This window comes from Lolium perenne, chromosome 5 (assembly GCF_019359855.2).
Source record: "Lolium perenne isolate Kyuss_39 chromosome 5, Kyuss_2.0, whole genome shotgun sequence".
Taxonomy (NCBI): Eukaryota; Viridiplantae; Streptophyta; class Magnoliopsida; order Poales; family Poaceae; genus Lolium; species Lolium perenne.
Window position 1 is genome coordinate 4,736,920 of NC_067248.2, and position 6,420 is coordinate 4,743,339.

At 44.9% G+C, this 6,420-nt stretch overlaps 1 long non-coding RNA gene across 1 annotated transcript; it reads left to right on the top strand.

The window, feature by feature from the left end:
- Nucleotides 1-663: 663 nt before the first annotated feature.
- LOC127326337 (uncharacterized) lies at nucleotides 664-2,919 on the top strand. The gene is made up of 3 exons (XR_007867776.2): nucleotides 664-1,053; nucleotides 1,633-1,750; nucleotides 2,559-2,919. It is a non-coding gene; the product is annotated as an uncharacterized lncRNA (long non-coding RNA).
- Nucleotides 2,920-6,420: the final 3,501 nt, after the last annotated feature.

A 6,420-nucleotide genomic window follows, 5' to 3' on the forward strand; every position in this document is an offset into this window, starting at 1 on the left:
ATGCTCACGCGCACACTGAATTGTACTTGCAGAGTAAATGGAAGAGAGATAGATCGGTTCAGCTAAGAGTTGTAGCCCAACCGGTTCAGCTGGCTTTGTTTGTTCATACATGAACGCATTGAATGGATCCACAATGCTTAAAAGATGAGAATATACAGTTATACACTCGGTATATAAACATTTGAATGGATGACTAATCTGCTGTAAGTATATACCTATGACAGTGGTAGTTGATTATTTTAGCAGCTACGATTTTCTAAGTGAAGCGTGATAGCCAGGTTACTATGGTTCAATCAAGATTTTGTAGTTTCACTACCAGAAACCGACATTTTCCTCTCAGCTATGAATTTTCCTGTGAGGCCCGAAGTGGATCTCAGGATAACAGGTTTTCCTGTGTTCTGGTCAGCTCACAGGAAAAAAGATTAGAGCCAACCGGATGCCCATGAAACGCAGTTCGCGCTAAAATTTTCCCTCTCCGCGCCAACACTGGAAACTTCGCGCGAGAAAAAAAATACTTAGTACTAGGACATAAGGCAGCGCCCTAGAAAATTTCCCCATTTTCTCTCGTCTTCAACGCGCATCGCCGCCTCCTCCTCCCATCTCCTCGCCATTGACGCCGCCTCCTGGGCCCCCCCCCCCCCCCCCCCCCCTCGGTCGCCGGTCGCCGGCCACCAGATCCTGGCCGCCGGCCACCAGATCCATCCGCGGCCGCCGGCTACAAAATCCTATCTCAGACCTCCACCACTCCCTTCTGCCATCTCGAATCTCTTCCGACCTCCACCGCTGCCTGCTCCCACCTACGTCCGCGAGCGCCGCCCACCCCCTTCTCCTCCGACCTACACGGACGCCGGCTGCCCCCACCTCCGTCAACAAGCGACGCCCACCTCCCTTCTCTTCTGACCTCCTCCGGCGCAACCTGCCAACACACCTCTGTGCACGAGCGCCGTCCTCCTACCCTCCCTTCTCCTCTGACCACCACCACCTCCATCCATTTTCGTAACTCATGCTCCCTCCTCTCCCTTTTGTCCAGGCCAGCAGCTTCGTTTTGGTGTGGTAAGTATCAATCATGGTCATTGGTGAAATTATTACTCATAACTGGGAAAAAATGAGGGCCTTTTGAATTTTCAGTGCGTTGTTTCATTTTAGTTTTCACGATGGAAGAAACAACTTTGTTCTATCTTGTAGCTCATAGATTTAGGTGTTAATGTAGGTGCGTTATTAGTACATGAAAAACAAGGGAAGAGAAGACAATTACTACACGTAAAAAATTCTTTGGAGACTAACTAATGCTGCAAAAGGCGCTTACAATTTTTTTGCAGCAAGCTGAGAAAAGGCATGGCGCCTCCGTGTAGTGAGAAGGTATACTATTGACTCAGGTAGAGAATGTAGTCAGCATACCATACAATTGCTGAATATACGTGTATGATATTACCTATCTGTGAGTTTATGAAGTGTGTAGATTTGAATACTCCTATCTGAACCAAGTTACACTTGAAAGTATGTGCCGATTTGAAGAGGGTCAAGAACCTAGTGCTGGTCTCTTGGCATCTGCTGTGTTTTTTTTTCTTACTGGAGATTCAGCTTTCCTTAAGTATAAATAAACCAACTCTGCTGACACTCTTCTGATGCCAGGTTCAAACAACGGATTCTAATCTGCACCGGAAAATTCTGCTCTGTTTTTTTAGCAGAGATACTCTGCTTTCTTACTGCAATCTCCCTGCCACTTCAACATGACTGGAAGCAAGAAAAGGTAGGCATGGCTAGCTAGCCAAGGCTCATAGGAAACTGCCATTGGGAAACTAAATAGTTTCATGGTCATTTAATTTGCATAGTTGTAAAGCACTTGCTCTACTTTCAGATTACTTTATCTTTCTCAAGTTAATTGTTTGTTTCCCTTTGTAACCGAAGTGTTGTAGGCCTGTAACTCAAAGTAAAAAAAATTGTAGGCCTCGTCAGAAAAAGCAACAAAGAATCTCATAAAACTTGGTGCAGATGATGTGTTCACAAAAAGACAGCTAAATTTGAAGAATTTCTATAGCTTACTAGTAGTACTCTAGAACATACTGTCCCTGGCTTATAATCCTTGAAAACGTGTATCGAATTACCAATCCATCTTTTGTTTGTGTTGTATATCTTATGCCAGTCCTATTTTTGTTTCTATCATGTTAGGATCTCTTTACCAGAACCTCCATTAGCACTTATATATAGAACATCTGAAACGTCGTGTGTAACAAAGTGTCTTGGATGATCTGGCTGTGAGATTAAGCTTGTAAAATTTATATAATGCTGATCCTTAACAGCTATATATAGCAATACAAATTTATATAGGTTCCCTGTTGGTGCAGCCTGGTAAGGTAAACTGTGTTAACGATACAAGCTTATTGCAAAAAGAAGCTTTCTAAGAAAAAGGATCTTTGCATCGAGTACTCTGTAGATAGTGATGCCTTTCCTTGTTTACTAGTGCCAGGGCTGTACATCATTGGCAAGTTCTTTTTGTAAATGTCTTATGTGTTGTTCCATTTTGAAAATTGTTCTCTTTGGCCATGGCAATGTTGTAGGTAGCAACGATGGTGAGAGCAAATGTGCTTCTGGAGGAGGATCTCACAAGTGTACCTGCACTTCAACTAATTATTGACACTCTTATGGTATGTTGGATCTCTTGTTGCATTCAATGTTAGTGGAATGTGATGGATGAGAAACAGGGAAGATATATGTATGTAGGTGTTGTTACTTATCATGAACTTGTATGACTTAGAAATTCATGTAATTTGTGTTAAATTGTACTGACATGTGCAGTGTGCTGGATGCAAATTACAGTGGCGATCTCATGTATTTGTGGCACATTTATTACCCTCTTTTGGGCAAGTCTGTATATGTCAATTATCATTTGTTGGAACATGTTTTAGTGGATTGTTACAATCTTATTTATAGATTGATTCTGGATGAGTGTACTTGAATATGAATTGGATAGTTGGCCGAGTGTATTTACTGAATAATTTTGTACTGTATGATGTGGATTATGCTCAGATTTGTTTCTTGAGAGCAGTTTAGCGCCATGCAGGTTATTATCCTTGACAGCGCGGTAGCATTTTCATGTAGGGAAGGAACAGGTCAGGAAAACGGACATTTCCCTGTAGGTTACTTGACATAGAAAACAACACTTTGTAAACCTGACGCTGATATTTTCCTGGGAGCAAGAATAACCGCCAGGAAAATAATTCCTGTCGGCCAACCGTCAGGCATTGAAAATTTCCCTGTCAGATTAGTCCTGACGGACTATTTTCCTGACGGTTATAGCTAATTTCCTGTAGGTACTTGGCCGTGGGGAAAAGACCGGTTTCTGGTAGTGTTTATTTAATCCAGTGGTAGATTGTGAATTAGCATAGTGCGTCAAAACATGATCATCCAATTTCATAATGTATGATTCAGAGGAACTATGGAATGTGGAAAGAGATAAACTCCTGAATTGTAAGAAAGTAAAACTTGAAGAGAAACCATTGAGATCCAAGGCTCTAGGAGTAATCAGCGTTGAAAACAGTTGAATGGCTTAATCCTTCATGGGTCAAAAAAATGGCTTCTTCCTGGTACGGTTCGTATCACATATTCTTTGAGAGGTTTCAAAAATTTAATCGCAGTGGTAGACTGTGTTAATTAGAACAATACGCCAAAACATGATCATCCAATTTCATAATGTGTGTTTCCAAGGAACTAGGGAATGTGGAAGAGATAAACTCCAAAATTATAAGATAAACCATACAGACCGAAGACTCTTGAAGTAATCAATGTTGAAAACTGTTGAATGGCTTAATCGTTCCTAGGTCAAAAAATGGCTTTGTCTACAGTTCGTATCACATATTCTTTTTTGGTATAGAAAAGACAATAAACCTCATGTTTACGAACAACAATGTTCTTTTAATTAATAAATACAAAACATAATGCTACTATTGACAACGGAAAATGAAATTTGTATGATATATGAACTTATGAATACGAGGCGCCATAGGAACTAGCCCGTGCAGGGTGCACGGGTTAATGACTAGTCACTATAATGCTGATTACAAGAAATGTTTAAGTGATGGTACCTGGTCTGCCGGGATGTCATACTCGGCATCAAGTTGTCTCAGCAGCGGTCCCAGAGCCATCCTGAAGACATGGGTCTTCCACATGGACCACCAAGTCTCGAAACCATCGGTAGTGGAGGAAAAATGGAGGTCGTGGGGAATTGGAATGGCCAAAGCATCAAAGAAGGTATAACACCTTTGGCCAGTAAGGATGTCAGGTAGATCAGCTCTACTTGCTGTCAGGTGGTGTAAGAAGAAGTGTGAAGGCACCTGCCCGAGACCAAGCTGTCGAGCTACCACTACCGGCTGATAACACTCATAACCGGGCTTGATGATCCGGTTCGAGGTACTCATGCCAACAGGGAGGAAGCAAGGACGAATCATGATAGAATACAGATGCTGGGTGCTAGCGTCATCGGCAAAGTTATCCAATCGAAAGGAGACTGGGTTTTCAAAGTTCGCCGATTCAATATAAGGAAAGAACAGGGGGTTGTCCAATCCTTGGAAGAAAATCTTGAACCACCCTGCTGCTTCCTTAGGGATCAGCCTGCTGCCTGGGAGACCATACAAAGCTTGGCCGTAGCTGGTGCATCGGATCTCCTTTCCATTAACATCTGGGAAGGTGCAGGAGGTCAACGGTGGAAAGTCTGGGGTCTGGTTCTGAAAGTATAGCTGGGCCCACAACTGAATAAACCACCAGGGGCCGCCAGTTTTAACTGTCTTCTGAGAAAACAGTTTGACGGACATCAGTTGAAGGGATAGATAGACCTCTCCAAGAAACAGTTTGCCTAGGCCAAGTTGGGTGCCTTTAGCAAGTTCATAGGCCAAGGAGAGGTAATTCTTGGTGGGGGCGAGCGATGGGCCACAGAATATGAAGTGCTCCAACCAGAAGTTCAGGAAGGCTGTATGTTCCCTCTCTGTCACGGGGCCTTTGTTTTTCATATAACGATTGAGATAGGCACCCCAGCTGGTACACTCTTTTTTAGAGGAAAGAGTGAAAGGGACTTTCGGCAGTTTGAATGCAGAAGGGCTGGGGGATGCAATGTCTAGGCCTGTGATCATGGCCACATCCAGCAGGGTCGGTGTCATAGGGCCATGGCCAAACATGAAGCAATTCAGTGCATCAGACTAGAAGTAGCCGATGGTTTTCAGAATATTTTCATTCTTCTCAAGAGGAGACAACGATAATGACAAGGCATCGGCTATCCCCATGGTTTCCCAAGTGGCATAATGGGCTTTGGATACTCTATTGTACCATGCCACCCAACCCTCAGGAGGATTAGGCCAGGCTCGCAGGCAGTCGGCCCAGGAAGTCAGATCTAAGTTCTGATTCATGAAGGGGATTCTGTTAGCCTCGCACGAAATTAAGAGGGCGGGACTCTCGGAAGAACGAGGACCGAGGCACATCGAATTTGCGAGAGAAGGATGTGGCAGAAGGATGTCTGAAACCTAAATTAATGGCGGAACAAAATATTAATTCAGGTGTTTGCCATTGATCCTATATCATTCAAGTGGTGAGAAGAGGCTAAGGGTTACCTTCAGACCAGAGGCCGTGGCGTTGGTGCTGGATGATTCCGCCATCGGATGCGCTGAAGAAGTTGGGGGCGGCGCGGGTGAGATCTGGATGCAGGTGGTCGTGAATTGGAACTGTTCAGGCGGCGATTTGGGGATCTGAGTTTGCTTTCTCAGACGGAGGTCGCAGGTTACCGTTTGGAGGGGCGGCTAGGTCGACCTCACTCGTATTTTTATGATAGGGACCGATGCGATGCCATCGGCTCTTTTGGGAGATTGTTTGACGTTGACTATCGGCAAAAGAGTTGACTGGAACTACTTCTTCATTAATAAAGGAGGGTTTTTTACAATGAAGAGCCGATTGCTCAAGGAAAGAGGAACAAAAGGAGAGCCCATTGCTCACATACTAGTGATCCTATGTCACTAATCCTCGCTGCCCTCGTCGTCGGCGTCATAGCTGCCGCCGGCGCTGCTTCCGGAGAACTCCTCGTCACTGCTGCCCCAGCCTTCGACCGGAGCTTCTTCCTCTTCGTCATCATCGTCGTCTTCACTGTCCGCCCAAGCACGGAGACGCTTCGCCGGCGGGTACCCAGCGGAGGAAGAGGAATCGTCTTCTTCCTCTTCTTCCTCTACCTCCTCGTCTTCCTCTTCCTCCTCTTTATCGGAAGAAGTGGAGTTCCTCCATGAGTGGAGGTCACCTTCGCTTTCGCTCTCCAGTTCCCTTTCAATGAGGAACTGGAGGTTGCCCTCCCCATCAGTCAGGGGCATGTCGCCATCTGACATGAAGTCGAAGTCCCACTTGGGCTCCGACATCGGCTCGCTCGAAGAAGAAGATTGGAAGGAGAGG